General features: G+C 38.9%; 1 long non-coding RNA gene and 1 pseudogene across 1 annotated transcript; both read right to left on the bottom strand.

Moving 5' to 3' along the window:
• The window catches only part of LOC109484902, a 93,374-nt pseudogene that overhangs the window by 14,032 nt on the left and 57,495 nt on the right, over positions 1 to 21,847 (bottom strand).
• LOC109484949 lies at positions 11,006 to 12,722 on the bottom strand. The gene is made up of 2 exons (XR_002141105.1): positions 12,532 to 12,722; positions 11,006 to 11,986 (listed from the first exon to the last, which is right to left on the bottom strand). It is a non-coding gene; the product is annotated as an uncharacterized LOC109484949 (long non-coding RNA).

Here is a 21,847-nt window from a genome sequence, read left to right as displayed (position 1 = left end):
GAAGAAAAGAAGACAAGAAGAAATACCCGATTTTTTAACCCATTTCAGACTGAAGGGGCTTTTGAGGCCCAACTTTGATCTCAGATAGCGGCTAAACGGCTTGCGCTAGAAGTATCAAATTTGGAGACCTTTCCTAAAATGTCTCTGGAAAAAAGTTCATATTAGTTTGATACTAGTAAGTTGATGTTTTTTGTGTTGCCATGGCAACGGGTTTCTATTTTTCAAAATAGAAGTAATTTTGGTTTAAACATAAAAATTTTCTGAGTTTTATATTAAATTACACTTCTTTTCCAACATTAATAACATCTTACATAATTAAATATAAGTTAAATCATTTAATATGCATAGAATATGCTAATTTGGTGACGTCATTGGTCAAAATCCAATATGGCGGACTATATTATTAGCTCTGACGTCATATGACGTCATAATTACACCAAAGTTATTAAAATTTAATTCTATTACTACACCATTCTCTGAAAACTTGGTAGACATAAGATGAGAGCATAAAAACATATAAAAACGGAAATAAGGTAATGTATAAGAACGCCAATGTATCCATTATGATCGAAAGTCGGCTGGGGTCCGCGCGGACCCCAAAAGAAAATCAGATATAATTTTTTTTATAAATGGTAGAAACGGAGTTTTCTGCACTGTATTGAGAGACAACTTTGTGGGTGACAATTACCTAAAATTTCAGAAAAAAATCTTTAGAAACAAAAAAGATACTACAGAATATATGGTGCTGGGGTCCGCGCGGACCCCAGGTGTACTGTTTAGGGTTAAACTGTAATATCCAACACAATAAATTGGACTCAACCAAATTTTCGACTGTACAAATCCAATCTTTGCCAAGGAATGAGCAATCCACCGCTTCCGTGACGTCACGCAGATAACACTCGTGACTCCCTGAGCAGTGGATCACAGTTTCCAGAAAGTCTGTGGCGCCCCCCGTCTCTGTTATACGTTCGGATATATCGCAGTTGTTATACGTTCGGATATATCGCATAGACCATTCGGATATATCGCATTCGGATATATCGCCACACGACCCCACTGTACGTTTGTACTGAGTTCTTGAGTTGTGGGGCTTTGTTACCATTGGTGCAATCCACCTTGGAACAATTCGGATATATCGCATAGACCATTCAGCGATGTGGCAACGACCGTTTTCAACCGGCAACGATCGTTAACGAGACGGAAACGCGACGAGCCGTACACTCGGCGCATTACTGCCGGCTGGTTGAACGGAAACACCCCGGTACTCGTGCCAACTGTAGCAGCTGCCGGCTCTGATCGACCTACTTGAAGCCCCCGTCACACATTCGGAATCTTTTCCCCTGAACACCAGCCGACAAAGGGTTCCCGAATTTCATTTCATTTTTATTTATTTATCTAGGGTCAGCATGTCGCCAATGTTGGCGATTTTCAATGCTCCCTGCATGAAGCACACATAATATGATATGATAAAAGGGAAATTATAAACTAAGTTAAGTACAATCATAGAGTCCTAATGATTAAAAAAAACACAACAAGCTAATAAAGTACAGAAAACAAACTTAATAAAAATAACAAATAAAGTCAGGAAACAGTCTGACCAGATTCAGGCCACGCCGAAAAAAAAATCGGATTTGAGTTAAATCTGAGTAAAATTCCACTGCCAATCACGCCCGACCTACGCCTGAACACCAGCCAACCACCCAGTGAACCTCCAATCCATGAATGTGAATTCGAGGGAATTCATTCCTCAGCTAACCGACATCTTGCACACGCAGTCGTCCCTCAGTAAGACATCTGGAGCCACATAGTTCCCGTTTAGAACTTTTATACAGCCTGTCACACACATACAGCCTACAATCCATGAATGTTTTAAACAATTAAGCATTCTTCCGAGCAGTAGCTGACTTCAAGGAACGCCAGCCAGCCAGAGACGACCTTGCTCCCGACCTACCGCTACCCATGGGGCAGTTTGGCAGTGTATGTGAGTCTATATTCGACTTTGTGTGACATGGGCTTTACCACCGGTTGGTTGATTGGAAACAGCCGAGCCAACTTGATAGCATGTGCTACATGTGTTGACCTAATCTGGGAATGGGTTTTTAGCGGTTCTCGCCATTTCACCAAAAAAAATATCTTAGAAACATTCGACACAGAACAGCCATCACAAAACTCCAGATTAGTTCACACAAACTTCACATTGAAAAAGGCAGACCGTATTCCTCTACAGCAAAGTATTTGCCAATTCTGTGATTAAGCTATAATTGAGGATGTCATTTTGTAGTTGAGTGTATGTTACATAGAAATGGGAGGGGTTCCCTCTATACTTATATAATAGATAAGTTCCCCAGCTTTAGACTTTTAGATGAAACAGATGATAATACATATGTGACACAAAGTAATTAAGATAATGTTGGAAGTACGGAGTCAAAATGACGGAAATCATTCATAATATACTTAAAAATAGCAACTTAGATTAAATTTGAATGTACTTGTCATTATTTTTTCGTGAATCTTGTTTATTCCATGCATTTATAATACACAGGTGAGTTTGAATTGACAGTTTATCACCAAGTCAGCGGTGCAACGAGCCAAAAACTAAAGACGTTTATCAAGGCCAACACTATATACATGTAGCGCTGATGCGCGTGAGTGTGTCCGATGGCGAGGTATTAGTCAATATCGGTATTGTATCTATTTTTATCAGCGAAAGACGCACCCTGCATTCCAAAACGTGTTCTATCTAAAAATTGTAATTTCCTTTGGAATGGAAAACGATTTAGAAAAACACGAAGTAAAATGCATGTGTATGCCTAAATGCTGTCAATTTCAAAAGATGTTTTGGAATACAACAGCGCATCTATTAAACACGAGCACTGCATTTAATTGGATGTTTAAATATACCTTAAAGTTCATACCGTAAATGTTCATTTTTCTATGGATAGCTAGACTAATGGAGCCTTTACGTATACTGTTTACGGTGAGGTCTCTTATGTTTTTCTTTACCCTAATATTATAGCAATCTGCGTACAACTGCAACCGACTAAAACCATTTTCTTAATTTATTGGAAAGTGCAAATTACATTTTACTAACGCTATTAATATCATCCTAGCAACGTTTCCAATAAATGTCAGATTCAATTTTGACGGAAGTTTTATGGGATTATTCTATCTTATTTTTAATTTTTTCGTATGGAATTATGAGAATTAGATAGCAATTACAAATATGCTTATAAGATCCTCTGCTCAAGAACATAAAGCATATAAAAACTGGTTGAAATAACAATACCAAATGTGTAACGAAAATAAATAAAAGTGGCTGGCGCACCAACAAAATGAATGGTGTTAATATGATAAATTAAATCTTCCAGGCTGAGAGATGTAATTGAAAAAAGGTATCGAAAATTCAGCAAGTAGCTATAGTAGTACTAGAGTATGGGAAGAAGGGGCTACCGGTAAGGAGTAAAGTGCAAAATGCGGTGTCATTTAAATTGATTGGGTCAACAGGGGGTATGTTTTCGAGGTGTAAGCAGGGTATTTATACAACAAGATTTTAGTAATTTCAGTACTGTAAAGTTTGCAGTAAATCAGATAACGTTCAGATGGCTCATTTGGATGTCCACATTTGCACACTTCTATGGGATTGAGTTGCAATGTATGTTTCCCCATTTCATACATCTTAGCAACAAAGATAAGTTCATATTTCTAATGGCTTTAGACAAACCTTCGATTATAAGACACATCTGTACTTATATCTACATCGTTACTAAGAAGCGAGAAGAAGCCAAATTACCGTAATTATTAGACTATATGTCCATAGTACATAGAATTAGCACTAGCTTGTACATTGTATATATTCATTGCAAATTGTGACGTCTTTCCTGTGACCTGTACTGAACCCAGTGGGTATCTGCGTACAATAAAGGTCTTCATTCATTGTAACCCTTCAGAATAGTTCCAGCCTGGTACTGTAACCTGAGTTTTCGGAATAGAAAACTTTTTTTTTAATATTCCGAAACATGCAATCACAAGACGTGGTGACGGCACACTCAAGTTTTTTCAACTTATATTAATGCCGCCACCAACACAGGGACAGTACAATACTCATTTACACCTGAGCTAAGTGAGGAAAGTCGTATAAAGTGCCTTTCCCAAGGGCACAAGATCGGTGGCATGTCAGGACTCGAACCCGGGGCCTCTGGTTCTGAGTCGAGAACGCTGCCGCTACGCCACACGACCCCACATAGAAAACTTTACACTTTGCCATTTGGTTCGCCTCCATATTTCAGTTTTCATGCAATGTCAAACTTTGTAATAGTCAACAGTGGTACACATTCCCCTCATGGCCTGGCGTAGAAAGTTCAACGACCGAAATTCTTCCGAGGCCTTGCATTTCCGATTCATACCAGCCGATCACCTCAGAATTACTCAAGGCCTCTGATAAAATTTTAATGCGGCAAAACTAAATTTATCACCCATTTTTAAACGAAGTAAGTTGAATTAATCCTATCTCATAGTGAACTGATACCTGTGGGGGAAAACTGATATCTGCGATGGCGCTGACGAAAAATGGTTGCTTGTTTTGTATCATAGGCTGGGCTTAACCTTTTTTATTAGCGTGGTACCCAAAAAAATAAAGATACGCCTCAGGTGGCTTGCAATTAGCTATTTCAAACGCTCCTAGTATGAGAAAATGCTGAAATGTGCTATCAGAGTCTTTTTTTATCTCGTTTTGCCACCCTGAAATCGCATTCGACATATTTCGTACTAATTCTCCAAATCCCAGAATGCATAGGAACAGGGGTAAAAAATCCCAGGTTGCATAGCGCGAAGTGGTCACAGGAGAATGCCACACTCTATTTGTTTTCAAATTCGACCTGTAGTAATTATAGAAGTCACTTGATTTTGAACACAAATGGCCCACCTCAAAACACACAGGGACAGTATGTTGCATGACCCCCTGGCGCTAAGCAACCTGGGAATTTTTATCACATGGCGCTATGCATCCTGGGAATTAAAAAAGGTGGAATGCTGACTTGAAAGGCATGTCTAGGTTCATTACCCATAACCCCACCGCACCCCACATATCTACACATCGTGCACAATCCATCCATTTGGTCAAGAACCAATAAATACCCTCCAAAATATCATTTATTTAGCTAAATGATGATCTGTGTGTGCAGATGCTAAAGGGTCTTCATATAAATCACCATTTAACATGGTTTACTCCTGAAGGACGGGGGCAATTAGAGGCTTTATGGCTGCTGAAAAATACCCAAATTACATGTCGGAAAGGACATAATTCAATTAGAAGACATAGAAATCCTGATAAGAACTTCTCATAAAAGATTCACCAGGCTTGGAAAATGGACACTTGCCTGAACAAGCGGCATTACAGGGTGACATCTTGTATTGTGTAATTGAATCTATTCTGCTTCGCAAGCGCCCAAATTAACCTAACGGCGATGTAAGCTGTTATTGATTACACAAAACGGTGGAGGTGGGTTCGACAAAACACACGGGGAAGGACATTGGCTGATTTACGGAGACTTTTAGCGAAGCACTTTTGTTTGGCAGTGTTTTACACCCTACCAGATGGCGGGGACAGATAAGATATTATAGTGCCAGTAGGAAGGCGTCAACCCACGCACAGTTACTTAGTGCATCGTCTTTTTTTCTCAGAAGTCAATATTGGCGTAATGGTTGAGATAGATAGACAAAATTTTTTATACATGCATGCCCCATCGGGCTAATTACAGGTAAACAGATGTACATGTTTGTACTACAAAGAGGACTACTGATATATGTACTAATCTAACTACATCAGCTCTAATACAGAGGTTCGGCTTCTTCTCGTCTCTTTGTGATGAGTGTTCGGCCCAGACCCTATAGGTCCTGGGTTCAAATCCTCAAACATGTCCAATGTTGTGCCCTTGGGAAAGCCATTATTCACGACGTTCGAATCCTAAAGCGTAGAGTAAGGACAAACCCCGGTGTGCAATGGTCAAAATACAATCATCTGGAAGTTGGCGATACACTATAACATTACCTGATGAGTCCACTTGTAAGTCTTAGCCTGAGAAAGGGGATTACCAGAATGTCTCCTCGCAAGAGGCGGTTTAACCCGGACAGAGCTAGACAACCTGCTACTACAACAAGAGTTCGGAGATATCAGACCTCCATGTTGTAATTGGGACTGTGTCCTCTTCTCTGGCACCATGGTGTCTACAAGTTCTTTAGCGTGCAAGGGAAATAACGTTTTACATTACTATTAATATATAGTGCAATAAGCCATTTTGTACAAATTCTTTGGACAAAACACATTTTCTGGACAGCACACGGACACACATAGCCAGTTTGGCAGTTTAGCGAGGGTAATAAGAACAGTTAGAATTTTCATTTCAATGCGTTAATGTAGCTTTTAAGTTGGTTGCAGAAGTTAAAGGAAGGGAGCTATTTCAATCAAATACACGGTCTGCGTTACTTATTAAACAACCGTAATACCCGTGATAGAAAGACCAATACGCAGTTTCTGAACGCTCCGTGGACCGATCACCAAGTGTATCTTATTTATACAGTATCAGGACAAATCGTTCAATATGTGCAGAATGTTCTTTTTTATTCATTTATTCACATATATTTATTGAGTATTATGCAAAAAGCACAGATTACTTATCTAACGCCTTTATACTTAAAACAAAAATAAAGATAGTAAAATACAATGACAAAGTACATTACATAATTTGAAAGTGGGTAAAAGACAAATGAGTACAAACAAGACAAGTTGGTGATCTATTAATTAAGAGAATCTACCTGTACAGTAAATAAAGTAAATGCAGAATGTTTGTTCTCAGTTGTTTATTAAGTGATTGCCATCAAGCAATTCTTAATTCACTAACACTATCAGCCGGCCTCCTACCGTCTTTTATATTAGTTTTGGGCCCGTGTCTCCACTTAGACACGAGATAATTAGCTATAACGAGTTTATGTTTCATGTCATAACATACTTAACCTTGATCCCTGTTAGAGGGGTGCCGTTTACTACCTGCCGCGCAAGCATTGCAAGCAATTTCTCAGAACATTATATAAGAACTTTATTGCACGACAATTGCACAAGGTACAATGCATGGCAAACTTATATAAAGAGAGTAACAAACAATAAAAAAAATATATAAATAAATTTTGGATAAGACCTAATGTCGAATAATACCTAACATGTTTTAATCATTCAAACAGTAAGGGCTAGCACAAGTCTTTGATAAAGTGTTACAATCGAGTGGACTAATCACAAGTTTCGGTATTTTTTCTAATAACAAAGCATTCCTTTATATATCTACCTACTTTGGCGTTGTGGGGACCATTACTTATAAAGATATATTCAAATCTGTCTCCAACATCGAGACTCTTGAAATCTGTTGTACTTGATTCGAGAAACGTAAATAGCTTGTTACTTATAATATCATATTTGGTACATTCCATAACAAAGTGAAATTCATTTTCTATATGCTTTAAAATGGCAGACCCAAGTTTATTTTGGGTTTCAATTGATTCTGAACACTCCCAACTCTGGGGACCGTTTGTTTTAGAAAAGAAAACCTGAAGCAAAAACACTTTGTATGAAAATGACGGATATCCCTCTGGCTACAAGAATAATAGAGTTTCAATTTCTTTAATTTTTCAATTTCAGTAAGTTTTTTTTAAATTTCAAATGAAAAATGATGCCGAAAATTTGCCATTTTTACGTGGAAACCCATAATTTAGCCACCAAAATAACTGATATTGTCGGAAAGAGAAGACCCTTATGTAATGTATAATCAAGACAAGTATTTAGAAAAATGCTAACCTAGAGATTTTCTCAATAGCCCGTCGCGCAAGGCATATATATATATAGCTACAGCACCCACACAACACATCGAAAGTAAATATGGGTCAAACAAAAGCACTTCCCTCAAGGCGAAAGGATACTCAGATGTAAGCCTCGGGCCCGAAATAAACTTTCACGCAAAACACACCACTTCTTACACTTTTCAGCCATCTTAGTAGTTAATGCCATCTTCAGCAGCTTATGAGAAATGTGCACTCAAACCCAAACCATCAAAAACCCCCAAAACGTCCCTTTTTTTACCGCGCACTACCACGGACCGCTGCCGCGGAAGAATTGATGTCTGTGTCGTTGAATTCACAATTGTCGCTGGGGAACGGCTATTTACCTTTCACATATATGTTCTGCTCTGCTCATCGTATATATGGTGATAGGAGTCTAAGGCCTTGTTCATATGAATCCACCCGAACCGCGATTCGGGTAACTCGCATTCCTCACATCTGGTCCACGTGCCATACATTCCTTTTAAACCGTGCCCGATCACGATTCTCTGAAACTGCATTCATTGTTGTTTGATGAAAACACGCTAGGTAGCGTGTTATCAATGTCAGAGGTCAACGGCCCGCTTGCTGGTGCATGCCCCCCTCCCAGCGTATCTCGGCCGAATAAGCCTATTCGCCATTACCGGCGCGAAATGCATGATGGGTAATATCCGCCATTTTGAGAGATAAACAAAACCGCGTCGCCCCGCGACACAGCGAGCGCGGGTGTCGAATCCCGCTACGTAGCTAAAAAAAATGAGTTTACCCGGGCCGTAAGTGGAGATTTTATATCTTATTGGACGGCAAAGATGACAGACGTTTCTTGGTTGAGGTTAGACTGCCGGTAACTGCCGGTTTTCAAGGCGTTTCCGTGAGTCACGTCCAGGGGGAAAAGCCTACAACTTCGTATGCTTAAAAGAATCACGACGCGGTTGCCGAATTCGCCGAAGACAGCAGCAGGTTCAGTTGTGAATGTCAAGAATTATAGTCAAGAATAAAAAAAAACTCACCTATTCTCGGCCCGGTGGGCTTCACGGAAGGGTACTGTAAATGCATTTATGTTCGCGATGACTAAATTTCGCGCAGCGGAGCAAATAGAGAGTTCGCGAGGGATTTTAGTTCGCTATACAGCAGAACCAAATACAAAGGGGGATGCCGACTTCCGCCCCCCCCCTTTCATGGGTTTACCCGGCCCCGGAAATCCCCCATATTTGATAATAATAAAGTCCCAATATTTTCTTTTGTCACACAAAATCGCCGGCTATGGAATCTTTTAACAAAACGCTACTTAGTACAGAGTAACAGTGATTTGGTTGCAGTTAAAAATTCATACCGAACTGATGGCTCGTGCTGAGAATCACACGGGATCTGTATCGTACCGAAGGACCAGGCATCGAACGGTTAGATTTTTACTCGGATATTCAAAGATGAACTCGTAAAATACATTTTCAAAAGCAGGAAAATCTTGTTTCCCGGCATTTATCTCTTGAAATACGGCGCTGATTTGACACAAAAATTAGTTTCATGCCCCGCTCCTGGCTTTCTCAGCTAGCTGCATAAATTTTGACGTTATGCAAATCTCGCGTCACGTGTCCGCATTTCGCGTCTCTGATTGGTTGTGCGTCAGTCGGAGCAGCTCGCCGCGGTAACATACAAGCGGCCGACGCGATGTAAACAAATTTTCTTTGTTTTAATATAAGCGCTACAACGCTTTTTCCACAACTACACATCGATCTTCTAGTGAAGGAATGCATAGTTCCAAGAATCTTTCGGGAAAATGTATACTTCTATGGGGATTTTTGGTGTTTTCGGCGTGATTTTGCAAACCGGAAGTATACGGACCTCGGCGTGCCTCGGCGTGGGTTCGTCCTACCCACGCTAAATTTTTAGCATTTTTACCCTCCGTTTTACCAACCAAAACAAAATACAACTCCCGCTAAGGAGAACCCAGTAACATTTCAGATCCCAGCAATTATGTTTTTGATCAAACTATTTGTGGATGTGCCTGCATTTTAGCCGTATTCCTGTCGCAAGCGGCCCCGCGACGTGCACGCTAAGATTTCTTATACGCTGTTGACATGGCCTGACACTGGATTCGGTGTCTCATAAAATAATTTTTATCAGTATAAATAATTCTGATACTCAACAATAGCGCAGAAATATTCTATTTCTTGAAGAACTGGACAGGTCTACTTTTATTTGTGTCTATTTCTGCTGAGACAATACGGATAGTTATACTTGGCTCTATGGGTAGTAGTAACGTAAACGTAACGCTACATGGAAACCTGGAAGACGGGAGTGTAGCGATACGGTAAACAGTTCGCGAGGGACATGACTTCACGAAGCAAGGCTCTTCGCGAAAACAGCGAAGTTAAATCCCTGACGAATAAAAATGCATTTACAGTAGTTCGTCGAACCGAAGGACGACGTCAAAGGATGCCCCTCCCCCCGCACTTAAAAATCGGCCCAGCACTGATCATGAGTTTAGCGAGCCGGCCCTGTGCCTCCCATACTACGTAAACGGCTGTCGGGCGACTATGATGAGGAGAAAACATACTCCTACTTCGACTTTGAATGGGTAAGCGAAGTCCCTTACCACCATATTACCCAACTGCAGACAGAAATTGCTTCCTCAAACGACTAGGCACATCTTACCTCCTTAGTCCACACTGTCTTGGCCGCGGAGACGAACTTGTCCACAGACCCAGGATACAGAACCCAAGACATAACAGTAGTATTCAAGCAACCATGGCATTAATTTTCTTTGAAGAACCTTGTGTTTAGTAAAGGATTGTTGCATGTTGCCAGTAATACTTGTGTTAGTGTACAGGTCTTTCTCAACATATATGGCATTGTATATTTAATATTATATTTCCTATGCACCATTCATTAAGTGCTGTCCACATATAGAGAGATATGGGAATAAGAAAAATATCAAAATGGTGCTTGTTTTGTTTTCTTTATAGTATATACATGTATGTAACAGTACAATCAGTGTCCAGGGAAATAGTAATTGAAAGGTTATCTGAGTTGGTAAGTTACATATTTTATTAAAAAAAACTAGTTCTCCTTTGTAGTTTTCTAACTATATCTGTCTTCATCAACTATCTGAGCCAAGTGCTGTGGCATTATATTTTCTACATCACTTTGATTGCAGAGCTGTTTGTGTGTTAACACAGTAAGTTTATGTTTAACGGTGCTTGTATGTTTTCTATCACAGTGTGAATGTTTACAGTAATCTAGTAATCGCCATCGTACAACCTATGCTGTCTAGCAAATATTATTTAGTATTTAGACAATAAACCGGATAGTGAATGTGAGTGAGTATGTAGTACTGTCGATGCAGTTAACTGACTTGTTTTTCTTGTGTTTGGTCAGAAAAACAACAAGAGAGTAGTTACAAATTAAATATTCCACTTTCAAGATCCAAACGCAGGGGTCAGGTGTTTGGTGTAAGTAGTGTAAATGACTGGAGTTCTCTACATACACCTGATCTTATGGTCAACAGTCAGTGGAAAAGATCTAAACTTAAGTACTAGTACTTAGACCATCACTGGGAGCACCTGTGGTGCAGGCACGAAGGAGTCAACTACACCAGTTCACCACAGCTTTCTCAACTGCATGCGGAAAAAGGTATCTTAAGTGGTAAATATAGTGTTAATGACTTGACATCATGTTCAAATATATTATTTTCCACTAATTCAAGTTAATAAGTGAAAAGATAATCATATTGAATCTATTTACAGCAGACCCTTGTTAGACTAAAAGTCTGTACCAGTTTAGCAGTATTACTGCACAGAACTATCAAAATTCAGTACATAAAATATCTGTCATGATTACAATTTGCAGCACTGTTTATGTGCGGGTTACAATATACTTTCATGAAACCATTTCAGAACCTAAGTGTACTTGTATTTTTAGTATATTCCATCTGGGTTTGGCTTCAAGCTTGTTCATAAGTTTATTCCCTCTTCTCCAGTAGCATGAGGTTTTTTCTTCTCATAGGAAAATGGTCCACTTTTTGTACCATGTATTTGGCATGTCTCTTCCATTTTTCTAGATGGTAAGTTGAATTGCTGCAATTCACTACTGCACACAGCTTCATGTTGAGGTCGGGAAAGTAACACTGTAAAAAGAAGAAGAGAGAAAAATTGAACCAAAAGTTGATGGATTTACGTTCAAAACATCAAGTCTTGAATGCACTAATGCAATGGCATTTGCATGCACAAAACCCCCATGGCCCTACGTATCCCGCTACGAAAACCACACTAAATATTTATAAACATATAGATGTCATCACTGCTTGTACTATTCCTAAATCATTATTCTAATCGGTAATAATGTCGTGGTGAGACGGTGAGGATTGTGGTTAGAAAGCTCTATGCGCTTGGGGTGACACAAGAACACGTAGTGTATCGGTCTTCTGAAGACAAAGCTCATGCAGTTTTAATATTTACAATTTTTACCGACTAAAACTGAAAAATTCCACCATTATCTTACACAAATAACCACTCTTACACGAAAAAAAGGTATTCCAAAACTCGTTTTATCGAGATTGGACCGGAAAATTGAGCGGAAAACGTGAAGACGGAAGGCGTGCAGGATGGGGGAGGGGGGCATGCATAAGTAATTAGGCGCTAGCGCTAGCTTGGATACCGTCAAAAAACGTACCGTAAATCCACTTGAAGATAAAGATATCGCGATATTTTAGGCAAGATAGGTCCAGAACATCGTTGGAACTCAGCCCAAGGCGGGCCACCACCGGTAACGCCGTGTGTAAGCTGGAAATCGAGACATACGCTGGCGCTGGGGACGACTGCGGCCGCGGGTTTGTTTATCTCCAATTCTGCGTCGCTAAGTAAACTCCGCGCAGGCGCACTAGTAATGGCGAATAGGCTTATGCCGACGACGGTGATCCCGCCAGAGGAACCGACATATTATTTGACTATTACTGCTCTTTAAGTTGCTGCCGCGTAAATTTTTTTATTGCATGTAAATAAAGAAGTATCACCCCGTAGTCCATGACTAGGTGAAGTCACATTGAAATCACATTGCGTTCAGACGCAAATCGCAATGCGGGAAAACCATTTCTAAACCACTTCTAGAAGTGGTTTGGGATCGAGGTTTGGGATCAATGTGATTTGGAGCGTTCAGATGGGGCCAATTGAAACCGGCTTCGGGGGAAACCACATGTAAAGCGCCTTCACTTACTTCATATGAACAGGGCCTAAATCCCTCCACAACAAACAAAAAAGGACGTAACCCAACACAAGTTACCATGGTCACAGACGTCTGGTTCAGGTCATTGACCTTATTTGCTTGGGGAAGAGGAAGAAGAAACAGAGCAAAAACAATATGTTTCCCTTCAAAAACATAATAATGAGACATCTGCGCAGTGATCCAATACTGTGGTTAGTACCCCTCGGCAAGCATATCTAGTCACCTTAGAGTCATGACCTCAGCACCCATCCATGGCCTGACCAATTGTCTGTATAACGCTGATGCCCTCTTATATAGGCCCATGGATATTTCGATAAAAGAGGCATCAAAGGCAACTTATCCATATTGTATTTGCAAGAACGTAAATGGATCTCTTTTGTCAGCGTGTTTTGTGGCGTCCCCACAATTTTGATTGCTTCATGCATCAATACTGGTATTGGTCGTACGGAATAAAATCGGTACATGAAGGGAATTTATCAGGTCTAACCGGCATTGCAGGAGGATTTCTCTCTGCTATTGGGTCTCTAAACAAATCGCTCCGGATAAAACCGATCAATCGCAGCTTTGATTATAGATATCCTGGTTGCATTTGCAGCAAAGTTAGAGTAATGTAAGGGGAACATTGCCCCCCCCCCCACCCCCTCTATTCTTGCTGCAGAAATGATTAGGTATACAATGGAAGAAACATCAGGATTTGCCTGCAGTTAAGGAGAAGATCAAAACAGGTGGGGTCGTGTGGCGTAGCGGCAGAGTGCGCCACTCGGAACCTAGGGGTCCCGGGCTCGACTCCTGACATGCCACCGATCTTGTGCCCTTGGGAAAGGCACTTTACACGACTTTCCTCACTTCGTTCAGGTAAACATGAGTATTGTCCTGGCATGTATTTGCCCCGTGTTGGTGGCAGCATTAATATAAGTTGATAAAACTTGAGTGTGTCGTCACCACGTCTGGTCATTACATGTTGGAATAAAAAAAAATCAAAACAGGATGAAACTGGTCGCACACTCCGTCAGACGTCCTGACACTGTAGCCTCCAAACTGGTCCTTTGGGAGCCTACAAAAGGCCAAAGACCCAAAATAAATTACATTGACAACCTCAAGACAGATGTCGGCCTTACTGAAGTGGGGGAGCTCCGATCCTGTCTTTGATGATAGACAGAGAGCGGGAGTTCGACCAAAGTGAAGTAAAGTACAGGGAAGAAATACTTTTTCTCACTCAGTGTTCTGTAATATTGTGCAATTTTCTTCTGCACTTCGGAGATACTTTCTGCAAATGCACTTGCACAAGTCCGGACCTAAACCCACGGCATACACAAAACTACATGATGGCAAACATTTACATGCAATGTGAAAAATAATTGCAAAATTACTAGTATATTATGCAGTCAGTAGTAAACACAAAATATCGCAAATAATATTATGCTAACACCAAGCTTGATTTTTTTTTCAAAATTGAAGGTTTCTTAATTTTTCTTTTCTCTCTTCAAAATTTTCAATATTGAAAATATCATGAAAAATGCAGACTGTGGATGGATATTTCTAACACTGGTATGTGTGCGGACGGTATTTTTGTTTTCATTTATAGCTCTGCATGAAAATGTAAAGGACATATAGCTATAGCGCGCTAGCGGCAGGTATTTATAATACTAACTTCACAGCAAAAGAAAAAATGCATAATATAACTGACAAATACAAGTACTATACTCGTAACATTACACTTTTACTAAAAATTATTTGCTTTCGCCTCATATGGCCATGGGCCATGGCAATATATATATATATATATATATATATATATATATATATATATATATATATATATGCATATATTCAAAAATACAACATAATAAGAATAAATAAAATTAATTGCATATAATTTACAAATCAGCTAACAAAATCAATCAACTAAATAACATATATAAAAAAAAATGTCTAAAATCCAAATTATAACCATTAGGTCTTAAACAAAAAAATATAACTATTGAATAAACAACTGTGAGTTTCTTACTGAGGCATAAGGATCATATTAAGAATAACCAAGTCAAAATTAATAAAACTGGGAAGTGTAGATGGTTTGTGTTTACATATATCAAATAACTAAAGTATTCAGTAACATAAATTGTAAATCAAAAAAATATAAACAAATATAACACCTTTAATAAACTTAAATAAAACATTAATAGGAACAACGAGGAGAACAATTTTCAACATAAATTTGTAACCTATCAATTAATATAACAAAAACAATTTATGACTTAAAATTTATATCAACAATAAAACAAACAGTGAGAACAAATTGTAACGTGAAATGAAAATCATCAATACAGCATCTGTTATGCAGCTTGAGGTTTACGGGGTTTTACAGAAATAAAAAAAATCCATCCCGTCCCAGAATGACGAAAGAACTCGTCTAAATCGAAAGTAAAGCCTGGTCTGAATTAAAAGTAAAGCCTGTTTCAACTTTCTTTCTTTTCTTTCTTTATATTTATAGGCAATAACAACAAATCAATACACAACTCATCAAGGCAGTGGTGACTGGTATGAAATAACCCACAAATAAAAACGTAGAGACAAACATCAAATAAAAAATCTGCTATAAATATAAAACCTGAAATAAAGATAACATAACGGGTTACAAAGTACAGTACTACAGTACATAATATAAGAAAAATCAAGACATCCCTACCTAGCAGCAATATGTGCAAAGAGTGGAATGGATGGAAGGCTTTCGTTAAAAGCCAAATATGAATGCAAACTTCTTGACGTCTTGTTTCTAAGTTCCAATCTATTGCATTTGGTCCTTCTTATACTACTTCAGGTCTTAAAGTTGAAAATTTGAATTGGAAGTCGCATTTTCCAGCCGTCAACCAGATCCATAAATGTCCATTATCAGAACCCAGACTGTAAGTCTCGGTTTCTAATAAAAGCCAGGGGGATAAAAAAGCTATTGGCATAGCATCAAAGCATTTTTCTTTCATTCTCTTGGGAGAATTTATAGCAGAATGGATTCTTTCCTAAAGCTTAAGCTCCTGTCCCACATTCACGAATCTGGCCTCCCGAAAACAAGCCGATCGACCAACAACCATGGTTAGGAGTAGGTCGGTACAAAGTTGATTGGGTCAGCTGGTGTACGGCGAATATATCTTCTATTCGGCCGAATGCTTAAAAATGTTAAAAGGCATCCAATGCGTTTGCAGCGTAGCACAAAACTGGAAATATTATGAATAAGACCAATCTTTGTGGTAATGACAGACACTCACTGCTTTACATTAGCACATTTAAAATTTCATACTTTTGGCATTTAAAATAAATTGCAGAAACAAGCCCAGGGCGCTTTCAGTAACCATTTCCTATCAGAAATTTGATAATCTTTGCTCCATGAGGGTCAATGTACACTGGGATAGTGTGGATTCAACTTAGTATGTAGATAACTGATTAGAATGTTGGATTTAAAAATTGGGTTTTCCAAGCCCTAACTGCACTTAAGGCCTTTAAAGAATTTGGGTATCGGTTGGGAGGTTCGATCGTAGTTGGCTGGTGTTCAGCTGTACGTTAGAAGAACACCAGTCAATCATTCGGGATGTAAGTCATCAGTGTTTGGGTGTGTTCGTTTGTCCAATTTGACTTCAGTTTATATCACTCTTTTAAATTCAATGACAATGAACTTTATTGCATATTTACGCCCAACATGGGCCAAATGCACTTGAGTTAAATAACTTGGGTACACGGATAACCAATTATTACATTTGTGTGCTACGTCTCTATCTACAAGATCTAACTACAGGATCTCTTCTTGATGTATGAACAAATTTACATAGTTTTTTATTCACATCATAGCGCTTGAATCTAATAATATGTTTGTACAATTCTATTTTCGGTAAGTATGCATACTTGTTTTCTAACTGTAAGGAGCTAATAAAGGATTTCCGGATGCCATTGTATAACGCACATTCTAAGACAAAGTGTGCTTCATCTTCTATACAGTTATAGTTACATAGAGTGCAAATTCTGTTATTTGCGGGATCTATTCAGACTGCTATCGACGTTGGCTAGTGTTCGGGAACAAATTCGTGGGACGGTCGTGATCCTGAATGTGTGACAGGGTCACACAACCATTTCGCACACTGCAGTCGTCCCTCATTAAGACATCTGGTAGCTATATATAGGCTGCAGTTGGTTACCAAACCTATTATAGTTCCCGAGCCCTACATCTATCTATTTGCGGAGAGGATGTAAAACTCGGGAGCTATAATAGGTTTGATAACCAGGCTAGACATTTGGAGCCGCATATATAGTTACCGTTTAGAACTTTCATTTACCCTGTTTTTAGCCTCTTTACACCTTCCACACTCAGGCAATTCAGGGCCCACTGCAGAAACCGCCTTTTGTCCTGATTTTAATTTTTGCCCCGATTTTACACTAATATCTTTATAAGCCTTCCACCCATTCCAACTTGTGTCCACATATTCATGCATGGTTTGCTGCTAGATAGGAATATTTTTTTGCATATTCATCTGCTTATATTACGCGTAAATTGCATTGTCTTCTGCTACCAATTTTAAAATTGTTTCTTGTTTTGTACTTTGCAGTAAGATTTCTTTATCTATGTTTGTATAGCGTCTGTATTTGTGGGTCATCTACTACTACCAGTTTCGACTGCCTTGATGACTCGTGTACTGATGTGTTGTCAGTTCCAAAAAAGTTAAGTTAAAGTAAAGTAAAGTAAAGTAAAGTAAGAAGCCCACGGGGCGAGACCGATCGTGACAGGCTGACTAAAAGTTCTAGATGCCTCGCTGATGTTTTCGGCTCTAGATGTCTTACTGAGGAACGACTGCGATGTGAAAGATGTCGGTTAGCTTGAGGAATAAATCCAGTAGCTGTACTTCGTATCTATCAGGGAGACACATGTATCTACAGTCTATCCTTGCCTACAAAATGGACCCTCTTACTTGGTTATGAATGGCCTTTATTTTGGAATGGAACTTTAACAGTGCCTTGGGTCCCACAAGCCTAATGTTCAGTATCTAGCATGTTTAATGGAAACCATGCTGTTACCTTTGTTCCCTTATCAGACGTTGTGCAGCAGTCGCCTTGTCTGTAAAAATTGCAATATTTATTAAATTTAACCCCAACATACCGCTGTGAGAGTACTAAGTAGGGAATATTGTTGGCAGCTACACGACGGAATATATGTACTTTTAACACTAATGATGCTTCTTTGTTTGCCGGGTGCATAAAAGGGTGCAAAAAAAGAATGCAGAAATTGTGAGGTCGGGATTAAATAAAAAAAGTTAATTAACAAACGCATGCACGAAAGCTAATTGCAAGAAAGCATATAGATATGATTAAATTAGCCTTAAAAATTAGGTTTATAAAGCCTAGTCTATGGACATCTGTAAGATATTTTTCTAGGTAAATCACTTGAGAGTGGGGATGGTTTACTTTATCTTTAGAGATAGTAGCTAGTGAATAGTTTTTAATGATAAATATGTTTTGGGAATTTAGTAAAAATGTGTTTTCTTGGAGTTTCTTCGACGGTGATGGTTATGGGAGATTGTAGTTTTGTTTAAAGAGTATTGTTTCTTTCAGCCTTAGAATATAAAAATATCAGACTCGAAATAATTACTACATCAAGATCATTACCAGTACAAGCAACATGTATGGAAAAAGAGAATACAAATATAAGAGACTACCTCCAACGTTGACCTACATTCTACAACATACATGGTACTAGTTTTCCTGGGTTTGGCTTCTTCCTTTGAGGTAGTGGAAGGCATATTTACCGAGTCCCTCTAATATACTAGTAGTATGATATGTGGTTTCTTTGATTTTAGCGGTGAAATTGATCACCAACAGTGCCATTGGCTTAACCCTATCTAAACCGGGGGGGGGGGCTAAAAGTGCCCGCACCAACTTTAATGTCACCTAGCGTCTGAACGGCTAGCGCTAGAACGGCCAAACTTAGTGACTTTTCCTAGAATGTTGTTGGCAACAGTTCTGTATCCTTGAAATAAGATATAAATATTTTGTGTTGCCATGGCAACGGGTTTCTGGCAGGCATTTTTTGCTAAATTGAGTAATTTTCGTTGCAACAATAGAATTTTGTGGGGTTTTATGTCAAGTTACTCATGGTTTCTAATATTAATAACGTCCCATATAATTGACATGTTGACCTTAGCCATCACAATATGGTTATTACGCAGCTCATAGAACCCACATGGCATTAAAAGTAGACCAAGTATCAGTTAACCATGATGTCTACCTTGCCTAAAAGCTCTTGAAGCCATTTAGACACTCGGAAATGCGTAAAAATCACTTCTGACTATGTCAAATCAGGAAACCCTTTCAAGTTGGTGTCCCCATGAGTTAGGTGCCGTACGCGCGTCATTTATCTTCGTGCCCGACACAAAAGCTCTGCTCCCGGGGGACTCATTATGTCTTTCCGCGGGGTGCATTCCTCGTCACCCTAACAGCCTCTTAGTGTACCGTAGGGATTGACTCATGAGCAGGCATTGTTAAGATTCAGTCTGTATCTGTCATCACAGACTTTAGGATTTAAACAAAAATGACACAAACAGAAAATTGGATCCTGAACATTACGGACAGCTTGCGTCGATCGTTAGACCTTTCGTGCAGTTAGGCATGTAACTAAGGACTTAGATTGGCTTAGATACAGAAGGAAATACAGAAAAATAAAATAATAATAATAATCGTCGTTACATAGTAATTTTATAACGAGCTTAATGCCCATATGACCACATGTGGCCTAAATGTGTCAAAACTTATTACAACAGTAAAACTCTGTATAAATATATACTTAACAATGTATATATTTAGCATATAAATTCTCAAAAACATATGTTTTTGAAACACGAAGAAACACAATTACATATTTTCCCCGCGACATGATTATCTGTGCAAGAAGTGCGGTATTAGTTTCAAATATTCAATTTGTGTTCTATCTATCTATAAGTAGTCAAAATAGTCTCGAATTCCTGGCAGCAAAGGCACTGTTTATATATGCGTGCACCAACCAATGAGTTGTTGAGGTAGAATGGATGGATAAGGAAAAAATTGTTGATTTAAATTACCACTATCTACATGTAGTTCTGTCCGGCTAAGTACAGACTTATGAAACTAAACTGATATTAGAAATCCAGCCAAATTAATTTACCTTACTTATTACGTTATGTACATCATAACACGAAAAAAAATTAACCGTTGGGTAGGTAAGCCGCGTATTTTTTTTTCCTTTCGAACTCTCCGAGACCGTATCCGGTAGTATGTAGACAATAATTCCTGGTGCAGTTATCAATATATTGTTTACGAGCTATAAAGATTAGCATAATCATGCATATGGTGTCTTCGCGGTAATAAAAAATAGCTAGATCGGTCTCTAACAATTGTTCGACATTAGCAAAAGTTTAACTTGTCGCGGAATAAAGTAATTTCTCTAAGAATGAAAAGCTTCTCAATAATGGAATTTAACGGACCAAATCTTTTTCTAGTGAAAGACACAGGTTTACAATCAGATGCTACAAATGGTAATAATACGCATTAAAATACACATAATACACATGATACACATTTTTTTTGGAACTGCCGCAAGGGTCTGTGCGGCTGCCGTTCGGCGCCACAAGGTGACCTTAATACGGCTTTCCCCAACCGAAGTTAGGTACCCATTCACACCTGGGTGGAGTGAGGAGAGTCGTGTAAAGTGCCTTTCCCAAGGACACAACGTCGGACGCATGTCCAGACATGTCCCGGGTACGACTCGGGATCAAACCCGGGTCTCCCCAGTTCACAGTCGAATGATCTACCACTACGCCATCCGACGCAATTATTCTCTATGTTTCTATAAACGAATACGATGGGCGACCGGTGCTATCTCAGGGCTATCTAGAGCACTGAGTGATTGATGTCCTCCCTCCAAATATCCCCCTGACCACGTTAAGATAACATCTTAAGTAATGAGGCAATATGTGCGCTGAGGTGATGACCATTCCGCCAAAATGAGCTCATCACAGTTAGGCCCTGTTCCACTAGTGGCTGGAACGGCTGAGGGAGCAAATATTTGACACGTTGCTCATTGGCGCCAATCAATCAATCAATCAATCAATCAGTCATCCAGGTTATTGTTAAAAGAAGAGACTGGCAGTCTTCGGCTGAATTATGGAGTTGGAATTATGCCTTACGAGCATACAAACAGAGAGAGCGGATGCATTAAAACAATTATCAGACTTTCAATTATATATGATAATAAAATTGAGATAATCAATACCCAGGAGAGCTAGCATATTTTAGGGCATAATAGAAAGACATTTTAGTTATACGTGGATAAAATACATTGCCACTAACATAGAACACTACGTACGTCTATAGAGAAGAACTATTCCATTGCGTTCCATGTGTTTCGTTTTCTCTTTGATATATAGTAAATATATATTTGAGTAAATATAAATGAAATATAACAGTGCAATAGGACAAAAACATAATATGCTTAACGTATGGAAGTTAAAAAAAGATTCAACAATACGAGAAAAAATATAAATGAAATATAACAGTAGAAAGGGGTAAAAGCTTAATATGCTTGTATAAAGCTAAAAATATTATATATACGAGTAAATGTCAATAAGATATAACAGTGCAATGGGGCACAAGCTTAATATGCTTAAATACAAGCTAAAAAGGATGAAACCATTCGAGTAAAAATAAATGATATATAACAGTGTAACAGTGTAGGGGGAGCAAAAGCTTAATATGCTTT

This window comes from Branchiostoma belcheri, unplaced genomic scaffold (assembly GCF_001625305.1).
Source record: "Branchiostoma belcheri isolate BF01 breed outbred unplaced genomic scaffold, Haploidv18h27 scaffold71, whole genome shotgun sequence".
Lineage (NCBI taxonomy): Eukaryota > Metazoa > Chordata > Leptocardii > Amphioxiformes > Branchiostomatidae > Branchiostoma > Branchiostoma belcheri.
The sequence above is the reverse complement of the archived record's forward strand: the minus strand, read 5'-3'. Positions and strand labels throughout refer to the sequence as shown.